At 37.2% G+C, this 25,060-nt stretch overlaps 1 long non-coding RNA gene and 1 pseudogene across 1 annotated transcript in view; one reads left to right on the top strand and one right to left on the bottom strand.

Moving 5' to 3' along the window:
- Positions 1 to 12,597: 12,597 nt before the first annotated feature.
- LOC105538568 lies at positions 12,598 to 13,074 on the bottom strand (annotated as a pseudogene).
- A 5,250-nt stretch (positions 13,075 to 18,324) lies between these two features.
- The window catches only part of LOC105538557, a 49,312-nt gene continuing 42,576 nt past the window's right edge, over positions 18,325 to 25,060 (top strand). Inside the window, exon 1 of the long non-coding RNA XR_001005930.1 lies at positions 18,325 to 18,410. This is a non-coding gene — a long non-coding RNA (uncharacterized LOC105538557). The remainder of the gene's footprint in view (positions 18,411 to 25,060) is intronic.

Raw genomic sequence — 25,060 nt, 5'->3', positions numbered from 1 at the left:
AGAGGAGCAGACAGGTATGGAGTGGTTGAGTAGCTTGCTATACAAGTAGAAAGTGGCAGTGCTGAAATTGAACTCGGGCAGTTTGGCTACCCAGTCAGCACTCCTAACTATTTTGTTAAATAAATATCTCCCCTGGGACTTTGATTGAGGTCTAAGTCATAGAAATAGTCTATTTTCCTGAATTTTTCTTCGTTAAGATGAAAGTAAGCCTAATTTATCTGAAATTTATGTCTTCAGGATATTCGAGTCTTAGAGTTTGTTTTATTGTCCCAATCATCAGTCTAATGTTGAGCTTAAGTCATTTTTGAATTCAGCCCTTTTGTTTTTATGAAGATGTAGAAAATATTCCATGGCTTTCTTTTTTCTTCTTTTTCTTTTTGTAGAGTTGGAGTCTCGCTCTGTTGTCCAGGCTGGAGTGCAGTGGCGCAATCTCCGCTCACTGTAACCTCCGCCTCCCGAGTTCACACCATTCTCCTGCCTCAGCCTCCCAAGTTGCTGGGACTAGAGACGCCCACCACCTCACCCGGCTAAAGAAAATATTCAATGGCTTTCTTGTGGGTTGCGCCTAAGCTTCCTCCAAGATACTTCTGTCTTTCTCCTCTTTCCAGACACACAGTCACCCATCTAGCTTGGACTCTCTTTAACTTCCTCCATGGTAGTCTTAACTCTAGTCTCCTTACAATTTATTTTCTAGAGTAATTTAAGCAATGATCTGATCACAAACGTTACTATTGTCTCTCCATTTATCATTATATACAATCTAAGTTCCTTAATGTGATAGTCCAAAGTCTTGTTGCTCTGGATCTTTCTTGTCTTATCTTAAAATTCTTAATCATCATGGAAGGTAACATTTATTGAGCACTTACCATATATCAAGCAATGTGCTTACTTCCAAACATATAAAGTTGAATAATAGAACATACTTTCTCCCTTTGTGATTATCACAGGGATTATCTCACTTAATCTTCATGGAAACCATATGAGCTATGTAATATTATTAACTCCATTTTAATGAAGAGGAAACGAAGGCTTGAAGAGTTTGTGTAACTTATTCAGGGTCACAAGAGTACCATGTGGTAGAGCTGGGATTCACACTGTCACTTTTAAGCCCTATACAATACTCTCCATGTCATAAATTTTCTAACCCTAACCCATCTTTAGACGTATGGGGCCACTAACCACTCCCTTTATATCCCTCACTTTTTTCTCTTCATTGTCTTGTTTTATGTCATTTTATCCTCCTTGTGTGTAGGTCCTATTTTTTTTCCTTATTTCTGCCTATTGAATAACAGCTGCCTTCAACCTGTGGATATAATTGACCTCTCCCACCACAGAACCAATGTTTCATTTATATTCTGAACTCCCATAGTGCTATAACCTTGTATGCTGGTTATATAAACTATATGCTGAGTTTTATCGAGTGCTAAAATTTTTTTTTTTAAAGAATAAAAGCTTCTAATTATGTATCATAAGTAAGTTCTCAGAGAAGCTGATTCAGACTTTCCACCAAAGGGTTGTGTTGGCACAGAAGACATAAACATCAACCACATTTTAGCACAATTTTCATCATTCTCTTGTGGTTTGACTTTTCTGATGATGTCTAAACTTAGACATAAAAGGAAACCCCGCCTTATATGGATGACATGGAATGGAAAAGAAGCTCCATGGCTTTCCTGTTTAGCTGGTGGGTTTGACCTTTTCCACACGTGCATTTGCTTTGAACTCCTCCTAAGTTAGGTGCTACGTGAATACAAGTTATAATTAACATGCTTTCTTTGGGTCTCCTTGAACAAAATGTTCTCGCTCATGATATGCTATGCATATTTACTTTGAATGAATAATAGTTTTGAATTTGGATTTAGAAAGCAGAGAATGTGACTGAAATCCATGTTTCTTCTTTGCCTTTAATCTAGGGCTGCAGGATGGGGCCCAAATGTGAAGGGAATAAAACAAGAGAGAACCTTGTTTAGCCACGAAATAACCAGGAATAAGAGGTTTAGCTTATGGGCTCTAATCAAACGTGTTATTTTTCATTGAAAACTGGCATATAGTATCACTATGCAGCTGCTAACCAGCTGTTTCCTTTCTACTGGGGTTCTTGTGAGCGCTCTGCTTTAAATTTATGTATTGCTTGGGATCCTGAAGGATGAAATAGTACTTGTAGGTTCAAGGTAGTGGTTGGAATGGTGGTTTGTATGTTTTTAGATTTTTTAGTTTAATCCAACATGTTTAAAATGTTTTCTTCTAATTACTATTGTGAATATGTAAATGTTTATTTAATCATACTCAAGTGAGAGAAGATATCGAAACAATTCATAGACTAATTCAAACCATGTTTTTACCTCTCTTGTTTGCCCTACACTCATCTGCCAAGCTTGTATGATTGCCTCAGTTCTCCATTTAGCATCAAAGTTAGTTGTGAACCCTGAAAAAGAGACATTTATATACTTAATTGTTTACATATAATAATAAATATCATGGTCATGTAACGGCTACTTCAGTCATTTCATACCTTCACTGGCCTGATGACAGAGTTTCACCAACAGAAGAAAATCTTTTGGTTTGTCACAGGGTCAGATATGGTCTTGGGTCAGATATGTCAAAGAATTATAAACAAAGGCCTGTGGACAGTATACCAGTGCTATGGTTTGAATGTGTCCTCCAAAGTTCATGTGTTGGAAGCTTAATTCTCAATGCCATAGGTTTGAAAGGTGGGACTTTTAAGAAATGATTAGTTTATAAGGGCTCTGGTCTCATGAATGGATTAATGCCATTAGTGCAGGAGTGAATTAGTTGTCACAGGAGTGAGTTCCTGATACGTGGATAAATTTGGTCCCCTTCTTCCCCCTCTGTCATGCTCTTTTGCCCTCCTGTCTTCTGCCATGGGATTACACAGCAAGAGGGCCCTCACAAGATACAGCCCCTTGATCCTGGACTTCCCAGCCGGAGCCAAATGCATTTATGAGCCAAATACATTTCTTTCTTTATAAATTACCCAGTCTTAGGTGTTTTGTTAGAGCAGCATAAAACAGACTAAGACAATTAGAATTACTACTAAGGATTCACATGGTATGGAGTTTAAACATAATGGAATATGTTTATGTTATCCTTTTTATTATTAGAAGGTTGAGGTTTTATTATTACAAGGTTGAGATTAGGAAAATAATACCTAACACTTATAACACTTACTACACACTATTTAAGTTTTCTACATGTATTAATTTATTTAACCTTCTTGATAAGTACTGTTAACATCTTCGTTTTATAGGTAAACTGAGACAAAAAATGTTAAGAAAACTGTACATGGTTACACAACTTGTAAGAATCAGAGACAGAATTTAGATGTAGGTAGATTAGCTCTTTACTCTGTACTAGACTGCCTTGAGTTGTTGCAAGGAGTAAATAATTAATCAGATTACTAATTTCAGAAATAGTCCAGTGGCATGTGCCTCTATAATTCCCATGTTTGGTATGTTTGAGTGACTTCCCCTAAACTTTTAGAACTGTTTTTCATGATTCCTGGGGAGTACCAGTGTAGGGGCAGCAAAGCTTCTATCTAGAGGATCAGCTAAGTCAAGACAAGGAATTTACAGTAGGTGTATTAGGATATATCAGGGTATACTAGTCAATGTCAACCAAATGCAGAGTGAATTAAGCTGGGATTACTATATCGTCCTCCAACAATTCAAAGTTTTCATAGGGATCTCTCTTTTCTGAAACCAAGTATAAAACTCTCATACCTTCTCATGTGAATTTATGTTAAATTTCAGAGCATTTGAAGATTTTCTCACCCCAATGTTCCCTTGAATTAACTAGATCAAACTGCTGAGCTCGTAGGAGGGGCTTCTGAAATATGTTGCTTGTTTGCTTTTAGATAAATAGATGGATATATGGATAATTGGGAGAAAGAAAAATAAAGCTCATATTAATAAAATCATAACTTGCCATGTTTCATTTTGTTACCAGGAAGTAATGGCAGTCTTTAAATGACTTAGTCGTCCTTCAAGGCATTGTCTCCTGCTAAGCCTCAATAGGCAGGTAGGGAACAGAAGCTACTGAGAGAGGGAGTGCTCTCTAGATAGTTTTCTTTTTCCTTCCTGACCATAGTTAGCATAGAATATGGAATCATTTAATCTCCATGTTATCTTTGGTGGGGGCCAGGAATACAAGGAGGAACAGAAGTAAAATAACACCACCACCACCAACACAGATAAGCTAAAATGAAATTACTGAGTTAATGACTTGAGTCCTCTACAACAGCAACTTAATATATTGGCTGTGTAGGCCATGTTATTAAATTGTGGTTCCAGTGAGTATCTTAGAGCAAATAACTACAGCAAGAGTACTATTAAATTCTTAGCAAACCGATAAATCCATACCTGCCAGTTAAAGCCAAAATATTTCTCATTTACATATTTAAGATGTATACATGCTACATTTGGCTTCAGAGTATTGGTTTCCTTTGACTTAAAATGCATTTGTACATTAGCTAGAAAAAATTGGTAGACTTTAACAATAGGGTGAAATACTCAAACCTGGGAAGAAATCAGTAGGCTTTAACTATAAGTTTAAAGAGCCACAACAAGCCACCAAATGAAAAAGTGAAAGCTCATATGTGCTTTACTCATAGCAGACATGCTAAAAATAATTGAGTAAATGTAGATGGACATGAATAGGTGGAGATAAACCTATGAATTAATGGCACCAAAACCTATTGGGGAACGAGGATCTGCCCTCTGGGGAGGTAAAGTGAGCTAGTAAAATGACATGATCAACCATTGCTAGGATAAGCTGTTTAGTCAGAACACTTGCTAAGGTCTCAACTAAGGAGAATGAGTAGGTGGGAATCATATTTAAAGACTCAGAGATCAACAGAAGCAAACTCCTTTATTATCTATTTATTATTGTTATAAGGGATCTTACTCTGTCACCCAGGCTGGAGTGCAGTGGAATGAGTTTAGCTCATTGCAGTCTTGAACCCCTGGGCTCAAATGATCTTCCCACTTCAGCCTCTCGAGTAGGGTGTAAGTCATTGTTTCCAGTGCAAAGTCCGTTATAAGGTGGCACACTTGCCTTGGGTAAAGACAAAGATAATCAGTGTTGGTGAGCAGTGTTATCCAATAGATCCAGATGTTTTGCTATCAAGACCAAGAAAGTAGGCAAGGCAAAGGAATGGGCCCAGACAGAGCAGAACACAGGGGCTGCCCTTGGGAGAAAGGTGAGACTAAACAGCATTTGGGACCAGAAAATCATTTTAAAATGATGATTCAGGGTATTTTACTAGCCCACTTTCGAATTCTCTTCACCTGATCATTAAAAAGACTCCTATGGCTGGTGATTCAGAGAGCTCACAAAGTCTAAATTACATATACAAAAGGATAAATGTAAAATTTTGCACTTAGCTTAAGAAACAAGTGGATGATGGGTAGGGAGAACAGGCTCAATCACACTTTGCAGGAAAATAAAACAAAACAAAACATTGCATTAGGAGTTTTAAAATTTAATCTCAACTGCCACAAGTTAACTGTTTGACTTTTGGCACAAGATCTTTTAAAATCTTAATTTCCTTATCTGAGAAAGAGGATGTTGGAAGAAGATTGTCTTTGAGGTTCTTCCTGGATTTAATTTTATAGTTCTATGGCATCAAGTTTTCTTTTAAGTACCAATTCATATGAAGCAATGCTGTGGCACATGATGCCAAAAATCTAATTCATTAGGAGAAATACAGAGACTAGATTATCCTACTGTATTCAGTGTAGTCGCTTCATTTGGCTGGACAATCAAGTTATGGTTGCCATATATTTTGAAGGATACTAAAAAATTTATAGGCGATCTGGAGGAGGTTGACTGAGGTGGTTATTATTCCAGAAACAGTTTTATAGAAGAAATCATGAGATGAACTAGGGTTCATTAGCTCAGGTCAGAGAAGAAGGGGGCTCCCAATAACTTTCTTCCAGTATCCCCTCTCATAGCTCTAGGTGGAAGACTGTAGGAAGGCTACATAAAAAGAAATGAAAAAGACAAACCTTCAAATAATTGCAGTGTTCCAGTAATAAACTGGATTGCTTTGCGATGAAATGATTTCCCTCACAAGGATAATGTTCAGGCGAAAGTTGAAAGGCCATCTCTGTGGGGAAAGCTGAATTTGATGATCTTGAGGGTCCCAGGCACTCACAGTTGCTTCCATCCTATGATTTGCTCAGTGTTGACATTAGTTTTGAAATTACAATAAAAACAAATTTATGTGCTAATATCAGAAATGACCAATTTTTATGGCAAACTATTTTCTGATTAATCAGAAATAAAATATTATAATTGTGAAAACTTAGGCAATTTCATTGAGTTCTAAATAAAGAACTATTGAAAACAGCAACATGATCTGGAGGCTTTTAGAGTTCCTCTTGCTCCTTGGCGTCTTTATCCTTCAAGAGCATTTCTCTGAGTGTATTTCTTTCACATCTCGTTCTGTCTTGGTGCCTGCTTCTTGGAGAATCTGAACTGACCTAGTAATAAACACACAATAAATATTAGCAATTTTATCTTACTCTTTCCTCTGTGACTCAAAATCAATTTGTTTTCTTCCCATGAATAGTTTGTTTACTGTTGGTGGATATAGAATTAAAGTGAGTTGGAATTTTATGTTGTTTTTCCTAACGGAACCATGGAAACATTCTTGCTGTTTGATAGTTACAAAATGCCTCCTGATTTAGGTGGATAGTAACAATTTAGAATGAAATTGTAAACAGCATTTGGGACCAAAAAATCATTTTAATATGATGATTCAGGGTATTTTACTAGGGATATTAGTATTTAGACTTCACATCTAACTGGACTAGATGACTATTTATGTGTAGAGAGGACTGAGAGGCAGAACAGCAGGAGGAAATGTAGAAAGTCAAACACCTGGCTGGGGAAAAGTCCTTACACTGTCTGGATTTGGTGTCAGCCTCCCCTCTGTCTCCACCACTAGCATTTCCAGCCAATGCATCCCTGATTACTCAAAGCCAAGCATTTCCTGCCAAGTAGCAGGAGGGATAGGAAACAGCATGTGCTTCCTGGTCTGGGAGGTGGCACAGGACTGCGGGGCAGCCAGTAATAGCAAACACCTAAAGCGGGAAAGGATTTGGTGACCTTGTGAACAGAACTTTGCTTTTCAGCAGAATGACACAATCATCTGTAGCATTTTAGTCTGGATTTAAGTCATAACTACTGAGAACACACTCACTGTAGAATCTTTCCTTTTGGAGCACCAGTGTAATAAGGTAGACAGGACTGATACTGACTTATGCAGGGGAGAGAAACAAAGATACACCCAGCTCTTCTGGAGCATGGGGAGCCTTTGGTGGAAATAAGCAAACACTTTTTTTTTTTTTTTCGCCCTGGGGTCAGTTAAGGTCATTCAGGAATCATTTCATTGAGAAGGAGAGTCTTGAAGAGAGTCCAAGAGAAAAAGCGTAAAGTTATACTTTGAGTGGAGGGAAGGGTGTAATCATTCCAGTGAAAGGGAATTGCTGTCGATCATGGCTCTGAAGCAGAGAGAATAATTTGTAAACGGGGGCTGTGAACTTGGGTATACCTTTGAAGTTCTTAAACACGGTTTAAAGCTGCATATTTTAAGAAGTAGAGTGAGCCTTCAATATTTAAATTATTTAAACGTGTATCTCTTGTAGGGCATGGGAAGAGGACCATAGTTTCTGTGGCCTCCCTAAGATGGCCTGCCACCTCTCCTGATGCTGGTGACTCCTTGTGATGGTGAGACAATATTAAGTGTTTGAAAAAGGAAGAAGTTCTTATTCCCAAGTGAGAGACCATATAGCATAGAAATTAAAGGCAGGGGATTTGGATGAGGTGTGGATATGAATTACAGTTTTATTTCCTGCTAGTCATGTCACCCTGGGAGAGTTACTTAATCTTTCTGAGATTCAGTTTCTTTATGTAAAGGAATGGTGACAACATTAACTCCTATCACAAAGGATTTTTGTGAGAATTCAGTGAGATGTGCCACGCACAATGTTTAGCACACAGTGCCAGAAATATATTACGGGAGCACAGATTCAAAAATGACTAATTAGAGCAGTTACTGAGGCGTCTCAGCGCAACAGCTGTGTTTATTATTGAATTGCTTGCAAAAATGGGCACACATGGCTTTTTAAAATTTTTTATTAAAAGTTAGTAATTTATGATGGCTTTATTAAAATACATGACTAATGTAACTGACTTTTATCAAATAGAACAGTTTATGTTTTCATTAGTGAGATAAAAAGAAAAAGAAGATTTCCTGCATCCTGAATTAGAGCTATCATCTGTTAAAAAAAATTTATGACTAAGAAACAAAATATAATTGTTTTTACAGGATAGGGGCTCAATATATAATTACAAAATGAATAGATTCACCTATTTATTAAATAAATATTTGTTTTAAATGATAAGTGCTGTAAAAAATAAAATAGGAGGTTATGATAAGGAGTGGGTTGTGTGTGTTTGTAGGCATTGTAATGCTCTGAAATTTAGATTGGCCACTAGTCTTAATGTCTGAATTTCAAAATTACTTGAAAATTGCAACTTGTATTAAGTGTGCTCAACCTAAAAATGTCCAGGTTTATGATAACATTCAAGCTGAAATTCAACATAATTGCAAAAAGTTGTATTTTGTTTATTTTCAGAGTTTATGAACTTTTTCTCATGTTTTCCTAATAAATGAAAATGAAATTGGGAAAAAAAGTTACTTTCAGTAATTGGACCTACATCCTTCAGCGTGGATTTGTTTCCCCCTTTGGCTGATGTTTCATTGACCTCTACAAGGCTGGCATTTCTAGAATACCAACTGAGTAAATTTTAGACTCTCCACAGTTGAGTTTTGTTGACACTATCAAAAACTGTCAAGAACTCATTTGATAATTATAAGTTTTTGTGTTTGTATAGTAGTTAATTTGCAACCATGTGCTGTTTTGTCTAATATCTGAAGTTGGCTTGCTATTGATGTCCTTTTCTAGAATGCGTTTTCCAGATAGACTAGAATACATGCCTGAGTTCTCAGGTTTATTTGTTCATTTTAAAATAATGTATCAAGTGCCTATCATGTGCCACATGGTTCTAGTATTAAATTGAACCTCATGCCACTGTGGCTATTCTATCCTTTTTAGCTCAAAAGTCAGAAATTTGATACAGTTCAACTTACTCAAAAACAAGTTGCCCTTTAAAGAGCTTTCAATATAATATAAGGTTTTAGGTGTATAAAAAAAGAAGGCCTCTAAAAATTTTTATACTTAATTACAAATTTTGTGCCCATGGAAATCTAAAATTCTATAGGTCAGAAATATTTCTGTATAATGAAATATACATGAAAATATTTCGATATAATGAAATTATTTCCCTGATACAAGGTTTCATTTAGAAGAGTTTGTTTTCTGTATGAAGCATCCAAAGTAATAAATGATTTCTTCATCCTTGTGCCATATCATCAAGAATTACTTCTTTGTCCACTTTGTTGTGATTTTTAAAGCTAATTTAGAATCAAAACTGAAGTGAGAAGTTGAACAGTAGCCCAGTTTTGTTCCTGCTTGGAAGAATTAATTAACGTTTAACTTCCCGTATTTCTACCTACTCTCTTTCAAAAGCACAAATAATTTTCCTTACCAGAAACCTCCTAAATTTCATAGCATTCACAATATACACTGACATGATGTAGGAGGGGTGACATGTTATGTGCTTGAATTCAGAGTTTTTTCCCCCGTTCTGTTTGATTTAATGCCTGAAAAGAGTAGTGGCATATGGACTCTGTTCTTATTCAAAGCCCAATTATGGTATAATTCCTGGCAAAAATGTTCACCATTATACAAGACCACAAAGGGTTTTGAATTATTAACTCTACTCAATAAGCTTAAGAGAGCTCTTTGTTCTTGGTCCCATGGGGGAAAGGGGAGCACAGGCAAGGTAGTGGAAGGGCATAAAAAAGGAAAGCAAGAAGACATGAATATGCAAAATACTGTTATTTTAAACCCTCTTGTTTTAGTTTACATTCAAGGAATTGTAATGTAATGGAGAGCACAGAATTAACAACTAAAATGATGGGATTCTGAGCAGGCTAAACTTAAAGTACCTTCCTCACTACAAGCCTACCTGCCTATGTACCCACTGTTTCCTCCTCCCATTGTGGAGGTGACACTCCTTGCCATTGGGCCAATCCTCTCACCAATATCAGAAGCCTATTTCTTTCTTATCCTGTTTTTATTACCTACTTTCTCTTCTGTATCTTCTCCTCTCTTTCTACTGGATTTTCCTCGTCAACATTTAAACATATAGAAGTCTTTTAATTTACAAACATCTCTTTATCCTATTTTCCCCTCCTGTTACCACCCTAATCCTCTCTGTCTTTACCTGTGCATAAGCAGCAGCACAGCAAGGCAACACTTGTCTTTACTCAACAGCTCCATTTCCTTAGCTCTCATTCATTAATTAATCTTCCTCTGAAAGGGCTAAACCGAAGTTATCAATCATCTCCCTGAAGCTAAATTCAACAAACTTTAAGTTTCTCATCATTTACCCTCTTTTCAAAGCACAACAAAGCTGACCATGCCACTCCAGTAGATCCTCCACTGACTTGATTTCCATGATACTAGATCCTTTTGGATTTTCCACTGCCTCTTCAGTTGCTCCTTCTCCTTCTTCATTTACCAGTGCTCCTTCATCTGATCTGAAACGCTGGACTTCTTTAAGCTTCAGTCTTTGGCTCTCTTTTCTTCTCCTTAGACCAAGATTTCTCAGTAGTTTTTGGGTCTTAAAAAATCCTTGACAAGGCCGGGCGCATTGGCTCATGTCTGTAATCCCAGCACTAGTGGGCAGATCACAAGGTCAGGAGATCGAGATCATCCTGGCTAACACGGTGAAACCCCATCTCCACTAAAAATACAAAAAATTAGCCGGGCGTGGTGGCAGGCGCCTGTAGTCCTAGCTACTCAGGAAACTGAGGCAGGAGAATGGCATGAACTCGGGAGGCGGAACTTGCAGTGAGCCGAGATGGTGCCACTGCACTCCAGCCTGGGCAACAGAGCAAGACTAAAAAAAAAAAAAAAAAAAATCCTTGACAAAAAATTATTGCTATAACTTCCAGTATATCAGCATGATCAGTAAGTTGCAGACATAATAAACTAAAAATACTATTAATACTCTTTTGGAGATAGAATGATAGTTTTCTATGGATATGTTTATTTTGGCTAATGTTATCAGCCCACTCATTTTGTGTGATTCTCCTCCCACTAAGGATATCAACTTGAATGTAAGTCAATAGTATGAGTAGGGCAAACTTTTGTTTTTCTTTTTTTTAATTAAAATTTCTTCTGGATTGTTTAAACCTTATCCAAATAGACTTAAAATTCTTACTACAAATGTCTACTATGTAATTAGTGTGTAATCCCAACACTTTAGGAGGCTGAGAAAGGAGGATCATTTGAGGCCAGGAGTTGAAAACCAGCCTGGTCAATATAGTGAGACCTTGTCTCTACAAAAGAAAAAACCATTAGACAGATATGGTAGAACTTGCTTACAGTCCCGACTACTCAGGAGGCTGAAGCAGAGGGTCACTTAAGCCCAGGAATTTGGGGGCTGCAGTGAGCTATGACTGTGCCACCACACTCCAGCTTGGGTGACAGAGCAAGAGTCCATTAAAAAAAAAAAAAAAACCACCAAAAAACCCCCCAAACCCGTAAATCCTACTATAAAAAATGCTAACACGGTCTGGTATGTGGTACATGGTGAATGGTAAGAGTGCTTTTCCCCTATTTACAACTAAAGATGACTTTTTAGCTAACCTTTCTTGAAAAAAGAAAGGCAATAAGCTTAGCTTGTCTTTTAAAAATGTAATTCCTTTATTTTCATTAATTCTTAAAACTCATGGGTTAACATAATACATTTCTGTTAATAAATAACTGGCTCAAGCCAAAATAATTTTTAAATTGTATTTACTTAGAAGCATTCAAAATGTCAACAACATGGCTGCAACTCTTTTTTTTTTTTTTTTTTTTTTACAATTATAGAGTTGTATTCAGTTATCAAAACAACAATTATTTTGTATAAACTGCATCAGAGACAACTGAAGATGAAAGAACTACCATTTCCACGTATAACTAATTTGTGCAGTGCACCAATAAGAACCTGTTTAAATTTCCATGCCAATTTACAACCCCCATACTGTGCCAGGTAAGGTTAGTGGCTATTGAAAATACTACCTGGACAGGGCTATCTAAAGACACATTGGATAGTGTGTTAACGATAACAAAAAAGACACTGTACAATTTAAAAACAAATTTTATATAGCCTTACATTTCAATTTGTTTCTTTAAAAAGAGTCAGTTGTGTACAGGGGAGTTAAATGCTTGTAAGACAAGAAAAACACTGCACTAGACCCAACTTAATAACATTGTCATTATCTCCTCCTCCTCCTTCTCCTTTTCCTCCTCCTTCTTCTTCTTCCTCTTCTTCATCTTCATCTTCTTCATCTTTTTCCTCCTCCTCATCTTCATCTTCCTCCTCTTCCTTCTTGTTCTTACTCCCTCTCCCCACCCCACCTTTTTTTTTGGCTACATCAGTCTTCCCTTTAGATCAGTGTGCAGCAATATTCTTTTGGTATTTTTCCTTCAGCTTTGCATCTTTCTTTTTATAAGGCTGCCTGTCATCTGCAGCAATGTCATTCCATGTCTTTCCCAGTTTCTTTGCAAAAATTGATAGGCTGGGATGTTCTCTTTCAATTTTTGGGTGATACTCAGAAAAGAATGAGGCTGAAGGAGGCCTCTTGGGTGCATTGGCATCTTTGAACTTCTTTTTTCTTTCCTCTTTAGGAAGGACATGGGTTTCATTTCTCTTTTGTAATGAGCATTGTCTACCTTTGCCGTGTCTTCAAATTTTTCTTTCTTCTTGGCAGACATGGTCTTCCACCCCTCTGGGCATTTCTTAGAAAACTCTGAGAAATGGACTGAACATTTGGGTGCTGCTGCTTCTGCTCTTCCCAGCAAATTTTCACAAAGAATACTGTGCAGATGTTTTGCCTCTTGGCTTCTCAGGCTGTCCTTTGCCCAAGTTTAGTTATTTTTCGTCAGTGAGGCACAGAATTATCCACAATCACCCAGTGCCCATCTGGTTTTCACTTGCCCTGGCATTGTCTTTATGGAGCTCAATGTACTGCAACTGAGATTTACTTTTTTAAAGGTAAACTTGATAGATTTAATTAAATTTGTCAGTTGAATTTAATTAATATTATTTACAACACAAAGATTTATTGTGAATGCTGAATAGTAAACCTCTTAAAATAGTAAGTCAAAGCAGTGTAAATAAAAATGCAGCTTAGGACATATATAAAAGTCAAAGTCTTTGATTTAAAGCTTTAACAAATCATTTTCTTTGTGAGTGACATGATGAGGCTCAAATATAGACCTAGAAGTTACAAAATTACTATGCAGATGTGTGTTGGTTTCCCAATCTCTTTTATAGGCCTAAATATGCTTAAAAGTATTATTCGAACCAAAAGGAAAGAATGAAATTTACACATGTAATTTGAAACTTGTGCTTGGTTTTTGCTGCAAAAATACTCAATTCTAGGTCAAATATAAGAAGTAAGCATTCAACTACTTCATTTTCGACGATGATCAGGCAATTTCTGTCCTTGTTTTTGGTGTTTCTTAAATAAGAAAACGTTGCTCATAAATCAAAAAAGTTGAAAACCACAGCAAAATATTCACTGCTTCACTGTAAATGGCAGGATACTCTGTCTTCATAGAAACCCAGAACTCATATAGGGGCAGAACTCTTATCGTCATTTGTAGTGAATAATCAGACTTCAGAAGCTCAGAGTTCTTCCTCTGCTCTGAAAATCAAGTTCTCATGTAAGGAGAAAATCTAGAGAAAGCATCCCTCACCAAGTCAGACACTTGGACTGAAGGGAAAAGTACACTCAGTGTGGCTCTGCAGTTCTCTGGATAGTTTTCAATACGCTCATATCCTCTTTCAATTTCAAGCCCAAACAGCATTGTGAAACATTTCACAATTTCCTTCTGTGACTTGCTTTTTCCTAAAGATTCAATTTCTTTAAATTCAAGAATCCTGTCATTTGAAATAAAAAAAAATTTCTGGGCTATACAAAGACTTGTTCGTCTGGATAAGGTGATGGAAAACGGCTGCTGAATAGCCTAGTTTCTGCAGCCACTCTTTATCTTGAAAGCCTCTAGCAAAATCTGACCTACTAATTTCTTGGAAGTGCTCCCTTTCAGCTCAAACACCCTGTTGAGAACTCTTCCTCTGCCAACCCACTGGATGTAGAAGAAGGTTTGTTAGGTGGCCTCCTTCAAGATTCTCATACCATCTTCAAGCCATCTTCAGTGAACTGATCTGTGTTTAATAGTAATCATCCTTGTAGCGTTACTCAGATTTTTTTTTTTCATTTTGTATTTAAGAGTTTTCAACACCAGTAGTTCTCTGGAAAGAAGCCAGTGTCTTGTGATGTCAGTGTGAAGGTGAATTTTCTTGGGGTACCATCAATGCAGATGCCAGAGCCATTCTTGCAAAATAGACTTTCTGTTTTCAGATATAAAGATGAAGAGAAAAAGTATCTTCTCCTTTACTTGTTTTGGGCAACATTCTGCAGTAGAAAAAAAAAGTACTTAAATTTCAACATTATTTATAAATCTTACAAATGCTACAGCATGATGTTTATTGGTGAAATTTGTTTATTCATCAAAATGGACAAAGAAGCCGTAAGTTTTCAACGTATTATACAAAATACCTTCAGCATCATGTGGCATGCCATCAATATGTCAACATACTATGCTGGTTGAGAGCATGACTTTTTCAGTTTTTTGTATGGAATCTCATTCTAGCATTTTCCTAATTATGACTTTACCTGCTATCATTATTAAGTTCTCATCAACTATGCAACTTTTCCTTTCCTGGGCTATACTTCATGCTTTGGATAACTCCAAAATAATTTGCTTTCAGAGCCTTTTCCTTGAGTGTGACTTTTTTTAAAAATAAAATATTTATTTTGTTTGAGTTTCAAATTATTGTTTAAAATAATCAGCATCTTTATTTGTTAAATGACTGTAACTTGTAGTTAAATGTCTTTTCAATTTTGCTAGTTATTGCTGCACTTTTAGTTGTTTGGTATTGACTGTGCACAATAGAATAGATCAACTGGGATATAAAACTCATTGTTAAATAGCTTTCATTGTAAAGGTGAACTTCCTTTTGGATTCTCTGCACTGGGGCAGTGAATTGACTCAAAAGATTTTATTTCCTTATCCAACCTTATCAAAACTGTCCAGAAGCCTAAGCCTAGAATCTTTCTTTTCTATCTCATACTTCATCTTCAGAAATCATCAACCCAATGTTCAGATATATTTGTGGAACACAAACGTAGATAAAATATAAAACAGAAAGGTACAGCAGGGCACGGTGGCTCACGCCTGTAATCCTAGCACTTTGGGAGGCCGACGCAGGCAGATCACGAGGTCAGGAGATCAAGACCAGCCTGGCCAACATGGTGAAACCCTCTCTCTACTAAAAACACAAAAATTAGCTGGGAGTGGTGGCACGCGCCTGTAATCCTAGCTACTCTAGAGGCTGAGGCAGGAGAATTGCTTGAACCTGGGAGCGGGAGGTTGCAGTGAGCTGAGATCATGCCATTATACTCCAGCCTGGGTGACAGGGCCAGACTCCATCTCAAAAAACTGAAACAAACAAACAAAAAACCATAACAACAACAACAACAACAAAAAACAAAAACAGAAAGGTACAATAACTGAGAGAATCTCAAGAAATGCAAAACCTACAATATGGTCTATTTTTAACTTACCGAATTCACGTTCAGCATTTATTACAACAAGCAGCAGGGATCACATCAGTCTTGGTGTGTATAAGTATCTTCTTTAAGGTGAAAAGGTCCCGCTGATTGTCTGTTACACCTGTAGAGCTTATTTGCTTCCTTGTCAGTAGGCTGTGTATAAAGGGAGGTGGGAAAGGTAACTTGGAGGGAGAAGTTGGACATCATTTTCCTACCTTCCTCGCCTTTGTGTAGCATAGTACTCAACAGATATCCAAGGCCTCCCTCACCTGGCATCAGTATCTGAGAATGGATTTATCTAAATAAATATTGTCCTATGTACAGTAGGACAAAATCTGATGTTTAATATTTCTTCAATCAGTATTCCACATGGAAGCTCTCGAGACACTTAGCAGCCCAATAGGATTCTGTAGAACTTCTGTTGAGAAAACTTGTTGAGACAATCTCACCTACACTCATGGCTTCAGTTATCTAACGCTTTCGAATTTATGTCTCCTGTTGGTTCTGGATTTAAAATTGCTGACTCATCATCTCCTCTTGATCATTTCATAGGCACATCAAACTCAGAATGCCTAAACTTAATTCTCAATTGTGTCTCTACTCCCTCTGCAACCATGCAAAAAAGAAAATTGTGAGCCACTTCCAGTGTTGTTCCCCTCAGCAAATGGCACCAATGTCCACACCCCAGCAACTGGGACATCATGGACATCATTCTTTACTCATTTCCCTTAATTGTACCTTCCATTCCATGTTTAATCAGTCTCTAATTCCTGTTGATTCTGTTTACTAAATGTCACAACATTGAATCTTATTCTATATCCCCACCACTCCAAATCAAACTATTCCCTTTTTTAGGGCTGAATTTCCAGAAGAGTCTCTTAACTGGTCTTATCTATTATGAAACCAGTCCAAGCCATTCTCTACTTTGTTGCCAATTGGTTGACTTTCTAAAATGCAAAATCTTATCACATTTCTCCCTGCTTAAAACTTCTCAATAACTACCAGCACATTGCTCTTAAGATGAAGACCAACATCCTTAATAGGACATACAATGATGTGTGTGATCCTCCCCTGCTAACCTCGCAAACCTCTTCTCTAACTTCTGCCTTCCCTTACTGTATTCCATCCATGAATACTTATCAATCCCCTCTTTTAAGAGGCTCCCTCACGCTGTCTTCCCTCTGCTTATAGACCTCCCACTCCTTTCATCTCACTCTTACTCATCCTTCATATCTGAGTTGAAATGTCATTTCCTCAGAGAAGCAAGAATTTCCTTCGTTCTGTGTATTTCTGCCTAATTTCACTTGCCACAATTCTAATTGCACAGTTTGTTGGTTATTGTCTATCCCTGAAGCAGCTCTGATTGCTCTTGAAAGGCAGGGATTGCATTTGTTGTGTTTACCACCTATCTCCAGCATTAACACACAATAAAAACAATTGGTGGGACAAATGAGTAAATGAATTATTAAATTGACTAATTTGCTTCTTTCATGCTATTGCTCTCAAGTTTAGGAATAAAATCACTATACTCATTACATAAAAGAAATCTGAATTTCTAATTTTAGGGTATTTTTATTAGTTGAACTTTTTACTATAAGCAAAATTGCGTAGCTTCGAAATACCTTTTTTAAAAATGTTGCCTAGTCTACCATCTCATGTATGTTGTAAGTTTTATGTGATTAAATACATTTTGATATACAGCAAAATAACAACATGAAATTGTAAATTATACTAATAGTCTGTGACTTTATTAGCATGAAAAAAATCTTCCCATTTATTTATAAGACCAAATAAAAATATTAACTTGAGATTAGCACTGCAGCTGTTGAGTATTTCAGTGCTATTAAATATTGGAGGACATAATTTTAAAATGTACAAAGATCATACACAGATCATTTTATAGTTTTATTTTTCTTACTATTATTTAGAAAAAGACATTTTGAAATCAGTGTTTCCCACAAAGAAAAATACTTAAATATGTAATTTTAATACATGCCTATGCCAAAGTTAATATTTATTTATTTTTGTTTGGATATAAGCCAACATAGACATGAATGTAGCTCTTTTCTCCTGAGATGGAAGAACAACTATTCAAATTCAATCGGAGCATCTAGATGTAAATGAGCTGTTCATCTAGAGTCCACAGGATGTTCACTTTGGCTTCAATCCTTCGAGACTGGATCCATACCAAGACTTTATATTATTACTATTAATTAGCAGTTCTGGCAAAATTAAGGAATATTGTTATGTCAGCTTGAAATCCTTTAGACTGACTAGTGATCTCAAAAAAGGGTAAGATTTGATCAATAATTATTTAAAGTATGATGATTAAAAATTAAATTCCTGATGTGATTCATGATTTTTTTTCCCCTCTCTTAACTCTATTTTAGAAAAACAGGGTAGGTATTTATCAGAGAGGAATCCAAAATCAGAGGTAGAAAAAGGCATGGATTTTCAGGTCTTCTCTGTCTTCATTTAGTCTTCCCTTTCTTTCCACAGATTACAGATCCAGACTCCTGGTGCCTTACTGCTGCCCATGGCCAACTCTCTGCTGATGACCGGGCATGACTACACCAGTTGTTGGGTACTTTGACTAGAACACCAACCAAGTCACTAGAAATATAATGCTTTGTTCTTTCTAGCTCCAAGATATGAACATGTGACAACCTAAACAAACAAAATCCCAACAAGAGTGTCAGATCTGCAAATTACAGTTAACCCTTGAATAACAGAGAGGGTAGAGGTACTGATCACTGGCACAGTTGAAAATTCAAGTACAAGTTTTGACTCTCCCAAAACTTAATTACTAATAACCTACTGTTGACTAGAAGCCTACTGATAATATAAATGATTTATTAACACATATTTTATATGTTATATGTATTAGGTACTGTATTTTTATAATAAAGTAAGCTAGAGCAAAGAAAATGTTATTAAGAAAATCACAAGAAAGAGAAAAGGTATTTACTCTCCACTGAGTGGAAGTGGCTCATAATAAAGGTCTTCATTCTCATCATCTTCAAACTGGGTAGGCTGAGGAGGAGCAATAAGAGAAGGGGTTGGTCTTGCCATCTCAGGGGTGGCAGAGATGGAAAACAATCCATGTATAAATATGGACCCATGTAGTTCAAAGGTCAACTGTATTTACCTTAAATTACTTTAAATTACTTGTCTGACCTGAGATTTTCCTGACCGTAATCCAAGAGATTGACACATTTTTAAAGTTTGTTCTTGTGCTTTGCAAAATGACAATTTGTTTTCCAGAAGTTGCCCACCACCATGATTTAAGACAGAAGAAGCCTGAGGTTCTCCCAAAGTCTATTGAGCATAAGAGTTTTTTGCCTTCTAGTAAAATAAACCCATATTTGTAAAGTGTCTGCACCAGAAACATCTTCCACATTATCTTGTGTTTAAGTGTTAGGATTGTGCAACACATTTCTTAGAAGAATTCTGCCTACTACTCATGCACACACCAAGCAGGACAAATACAAAGGTGACCACATCTAGACAAATCATATTCAAACTGCTGAAAACCAACAACGAAAAACAAATCTTAGAGGGAAAAGAAACCTCGCATGGGGAAACAATGATCTAAATGATGGCCAGCTTTGCAGGCTAGAAGACAGTGAAATGATGCCTTTACAGTACTGAAAGAAAGACAAAGTCAACGTAGAATTCTATGTCCAATAAAAATATCCTAAAAAAGAAGGCAAAAATAAAAACATTTCCAGTAGACAAAAGCTGAGAGCACTAGTCTTTGGTAGCTTTGTACTACACAAAATGCCATGAAGAGGTTTTCAGGCTGAAGAAATATACCAGGTGGAACCTAAATGAAGCATGAAGAGTACTAGAAACAGCAAAGGTTAAAGACTACTTTAGCATCTTTATTTTTAATACATATGTACCCATAAATTTTAACTTCTTCAAAAAATTGACTTTTTAAGATAAAAATAATAACAATGTATTGAGCTACAGCATATGTAGAAGTAAAATACAGGAAAATAAGAGCACAAGGACCAGAAGCATAGACACTTAGAATTATATATTTACCAGGTTCTTACATTGTTTGTGAAGTAATATAATATCATTTTAATGTAGATTGGGATAAACTTAAAGGCATATATTCTACACTGAGCAATCTGTAAAAAACAAAGAAGCATATCTAAAAATTCAACGGATGAGATTAAATTAAATACTAAACACTACTTTATTAACCCAAAATAAGACAAGAAAAAAGGGATGAAATGAGACAAATGTCACAAATAAAAAATCAATGGTAGGTTGTAACCCAATCATACTAATAATTACACTGAATATAAATGAACTAAGCACTCACCCCCAAAAAAGTGATTATCAGATAGGAAAAAAGAAAGACCTACCTATATGCTCTTTATAAGAAACATATTTAAGGCCTGGTTCAGTGGCTCACACCTGTAATCCCAGCACTTTGGGAGGCTGAGGCAGGCGGATCACGAGGTCAGGAGTTTGAGACCAGCCTGGCCAACATAGTGAAACCCCATCTCTATGAAAAATACAAAAATTAGCACATGGTGGTGCGCACCTGTAGTCCCAGCTACTCGGGAGGTTGAGGCAGAAGAATCGCTTGAACCCGGGAGGCAGAGGTTGCAGTGAACCGAGATCACGCCATTGCACTCCAACCTGGGCGACAGAGCGAGACTCCGTCTTGGGGGAAAAAAAAAAAAAGAAAAGAAACATATTTAAATAAAATGACACAGTCAGATTGAAAGCAATAAGTTGGGGAAAAATACCATGAAAAAATGAAGTATAAGAAAGCTGGTGTGGTTATATAAATATTAGTCAAAGGAGATGTCAAGACAAAGATTATTACCAGAGATAGGGAAGTATGTTTCATAATGATAAATGGATTAATTCATCAAGAAAATATAAAGGTCTTAATTGTGCACCTAATGACAGAGCATTAAACAAAAGGTGACAGGACAAAAGGAGAAATAGGCAAATTCTCATTTAGCTAGTGTGGTGATTTGGTTTATATGTCAACTTGAGTAAGCTACAGTGCGCAGTTATTTAATCAAACACCAATCTAGGTGTTGCTTTGAAGATACGTTTTACATGTGGGTAGATCTACATTCAGTTGACTGTAACTAAAGGATATTGCATGATAATGTGGATGTGGGTTCGCCTAATCAGTTGAAAACCCTAGAGCAAATACAGGTTTCCTGGAACAGAAGATATTTTGCCTCAAGATTGAAGCACTAACACCTGAGTTTTCAGCCTGCTGATGTATCCTATTGATTTCAGACTTGACAGCTCCTAAAATCACAGGAGCTAATTCCTTAGATAATTGTCTTAATACATAGATATGTATATCTTCTATTGTGTCTGTTTCTTTGGAGAACCCTGACTGACATAGTGATGTTAGCATCGCTTTGCCTAAGTAGACAATATAATCAGTAAATATACAGAAGATTTGAACAGCATTATTAACCAAGTTGATCTAATTAACAAAGGCAGATATAAATTATTTCAAGTACTTATGGAACATTCATAAAGATCAACATATGCTGCATCATAAAACACATCTCAACAAATATCAAAGATTGAAGTGATACATAGTATATTTTGTGACCACAACAGTATTAAAGTGGAAATTGGTAACAAATTTAAGTAGAAAATCCCCAATATTTAGAAATTCAGCAGCATTCTTTTGAATAACCCATGTGTCAAGTGAGAAATTTTGCTGGGGATTAGAAAATTTTTTGAACTGATTGATAATAGAAAACATTATAAATGTGTGAGATGCAGCTAAAAAAGTGCTTATGTGGAAAATTATAGCTTTACATGCTTATGTTTAAAAAGAAGGAAGGCTTATAATCAATGACCTACTTCTGCTTTAAAAACCTGGACTAAAAACTCTGGTTTCCATTGTAACATGTAAGGGTTTGGAAGTCATTACTTTATCCTAACAACAGACAAAAAGCTGAAAAGGGTCTGGAAAATAAAAACTCGTCTCAGATCTATCAGAGAAGTGAGGTCACAGGACAAACTACTGTCCTAAAAATTAGAGAGACTGAATACAGAGAATCACAACTTAAAGGAGAAGAAACCCACAAGCACAAACCTCCACAGGAACCAGTGTTGGGCTATATAAACCTAAATTCTAATTGACAAATTCTTAGAGCCTTAATGTGGAGAAATCTAAGAGTTAAAACTCCAGGGGAACCCAGTCATATGGGAACCCCCACACTTTCACGAGTTTACCATTAAGAGATTGACCCTATTCTCACAGTAGATATTGAAGAAAAATCCTCTCATGCTTATGGCAGGGGAAGGGGGAAAGTAATCATTTAAAAGTATACCAGAGCATGCCATTCTTCTTAACAAGGCCTGCCCTCAGGAGAAACTATTTTTACCAGAGCCTAACCTATTGGAGTTTTTCAGAGCCCAGCTGACTGAGGAAAGGAAATATTCAACTCTACCCTACTCTAGCCATTCTCTTCCACCTAAAAGGGGAGATAAGTGAGAAGCACATACAAAGGTCAGAGTCCAGAGGCACAGGCTCACTAAAACACTGAGTGCTCATCACAGTACTAAAGAAATCTACCCTACCCACACGGTCCTACCTCACTAAAGGCCTATTTACTACAGTTCCTTTTACCCAGTCCATGCCCACCTTTCAACAAAGAAATTATAAAGCATACTTAGAGGCAAAATGTACAGTTTGAAAAAAGTAAGCATCAGACCCAGAGTTGGATATAGCAGGAATGTTGCAGTTACCAGATTAGGAATTCTAAAAAATTATGATTGATGTGTTAAGGGCTCTACTGGACAAAATAGAGAACATGGAAGAATGGACGCATAATGTAAGCAGAGTGATGGAAATTCTAAGAGGGGAAAAAAATAAATACTAAAAAAAGAAATGCTAGAGATAAATAACCCTGTGACAGAAATGAAGAATGACTTCGGTGAGCTCATTAGTGGACTGGAGACAGCTGAGAAAAAAAAATCTCTGAGCTTAAGGATATGTCAGTAGAAACTTTCAAAACTGAAAAGCAAAGAGTAAAATACTAAAAACAATGAAATGAAATATCTAAGAAATGTGATAAAACTACAAAAGGTGTGAATACATGTAATGGAAATATCAGGAGAAGAAAGAGCAAGCAAAAGCAATAATTAAAGCAATAAGGATGCAATTTTCCCCAAATTCATGACAGATATCAAACCACAGATCCAGGAAGTGGAGAGAACACCAAGCAGGATAAATGCAAAAAAACAAAAAACAAAAAACAAAACAAAACCCAAACCAAATCAAAGACAACTTCCTGAAAGAAGTCATAGGAAAAAAACACCTTACCTCTAGAGAATCAAAAGTAAGAATTACATCCAATTTTCTGCAGGAATGCATGCAAGCATGAAGAGAGTAGAGTAAGTTATTTATGGTGTGTATTAGTCCATTTTCATGCTGCTGATAAAGAGACACCCAAGACTGGTTAATTTATAAAGAAAAACAGGTTTAATTGACTCACATTCCACATGGCTGGGGAGGCCTCACAATGATGGTGGGAGGCAAAAGTCATATCTTACATGGTGGCACAGAAGATAAAATGAGAACCAAGTGAAATGGATTTCCCCTTATAAAACTATCAGATCTTGTGAGACTTACTCACTACCATGCTACCATGAGAACAGTATGGGGAAAACTGTCCCCATGATTTAATTACCTCCTATGGGGTCCCTCCCATGACACATGAGGAATTATGAGAGCTACAATTGAAGATATGAGATTTGGGTGGGGACACAGCCAAATCATATAATTCTACCCCTGGCTCATCCCAAATCTCATTTCTCACATTTCAAAACCAATTATGCCTTCTCAACGGTCCCCTGAAGTCTTAACTCATTTCAGCATTAACTCAAAAGTCTCATCTGACACAAGGCAAGTCCCTTCCACTTACAAGCCTGTAAAATCAAAAGTAAGTTTGTTACTTCCTAGATACAATGAAGGTACAGGCATTTGGTAGATACACCTATTCCAAATAGAAGAAATGGGCCAAAATGAAGGGGCTAAAGGCCCCATGCAAGTCTGAAATCCAACAGGGCAGTCAAATTGTAAAGCTCCAAAATGATCTCCTTTGACTTCATGTCTCACATCCAGTTCAGACTGATGCAAGATGTGGGTTCCCATGGTCTTTGGAAGCTCTGCCCCCTGGCTCTACAGGGTACAGGCTCCCTCCCAGCTGCTTTCACAGGCTGATGTTGAGTGTCTGTGGCTTCTCCAGGCACGTTGTGCAAGCTGTCAGTTGACCTACCATTCTGGGGTCTGGAGAAGTGGCCCTCTTCTCACAGTTTCCCTAAGCAGTGCCCCAGTGGAGACTTTGTGTAGGGGCTTCAACCCCACATTTTCCTTCTGCACTTCCCTAGCAGAGGTTCTTCATGAGGGCTCATCCCTGCACAAACTTCTTACTGGACATCCAGGAGTTTCCATACATCCTCTAAAATCTAACCAGAGGTTCCCAAACCTCAATTCTTGACTTCTGTGCACCTGCAGACTCAACACTATGTGGAAGCTGCCAAGGCCTGGGGCTTTCATCCTCTGAAGCCATGGCCTGAGTCATACCTTGACCCCTTTTAGCCATGGAATGGCTGGGACACAGGACACTAAGTCCCTAGGATGCACACAGAAGGGGGGCCCTGGGCTCCACCCACAAAACCATTTTTTCCTCCTAAGCCTCTGGACCTATGATGGGAGGGGCTGCTGCAAAGGTCTCTGACATGCCCTGGAGACATTTTCCCCGTTGTCTTGGTGATTAACATCTGACTCCTTGTTACTGATGCAGATTTTTGCAGCTGGCTTGAATTTCTCCTCTGAAAATGGGATTTTCTTTCCTATTGCATTGTCAGTCCTGCAAACTATTGCAACTTCTGTCTGTTACCCAATTCCAAAGTCACTTCCACATTTTTGTGTATCTTTTCAGGAGCATCCCACTCTACTGGTACCAATTTGCTGTATTAGTCTGTTCTCATGCTGCTGATAAAGACATACCCAAGACTGGGCAATTTACAAAAGAAAGAGATTTAATGAACTTACAGTTCCATGTGGCTGGGGAAGCCTCACAATGGTGGAAGGCAAGGAGGAGCCTTCCACAATGGTGGAAGGCAAGGAGGAGCAAGTCACCTCTTACATGGATGGCAGCAGACAAAAGAGAGAGGTTGTGCAGGGAAACTCCCCTTATAATACCATCAGATCTTCTGAGA

This window comes from Mandrillus leucophaeus, unplaced genomic scaffold (genome assembly GCF_000951045.1).
Source record: "Mandrillus leucophaeus isolate KB7577 unplaced genomic scaffold, Mleu.le_1.0 Scaffold194, whole genome shotgun sequence".
In the NCBI taxonomy this organism is placed as follows: domain Eukaryota; kingdom Metazoa; phylum Chordata; class Mammalia; order Primates; family Cercopithecidae; genus Mandrillus; species Mandrillus leucophaeus.
This window is presented reverse-complemented; position numbering and strand designations above follow the sequence as displayed.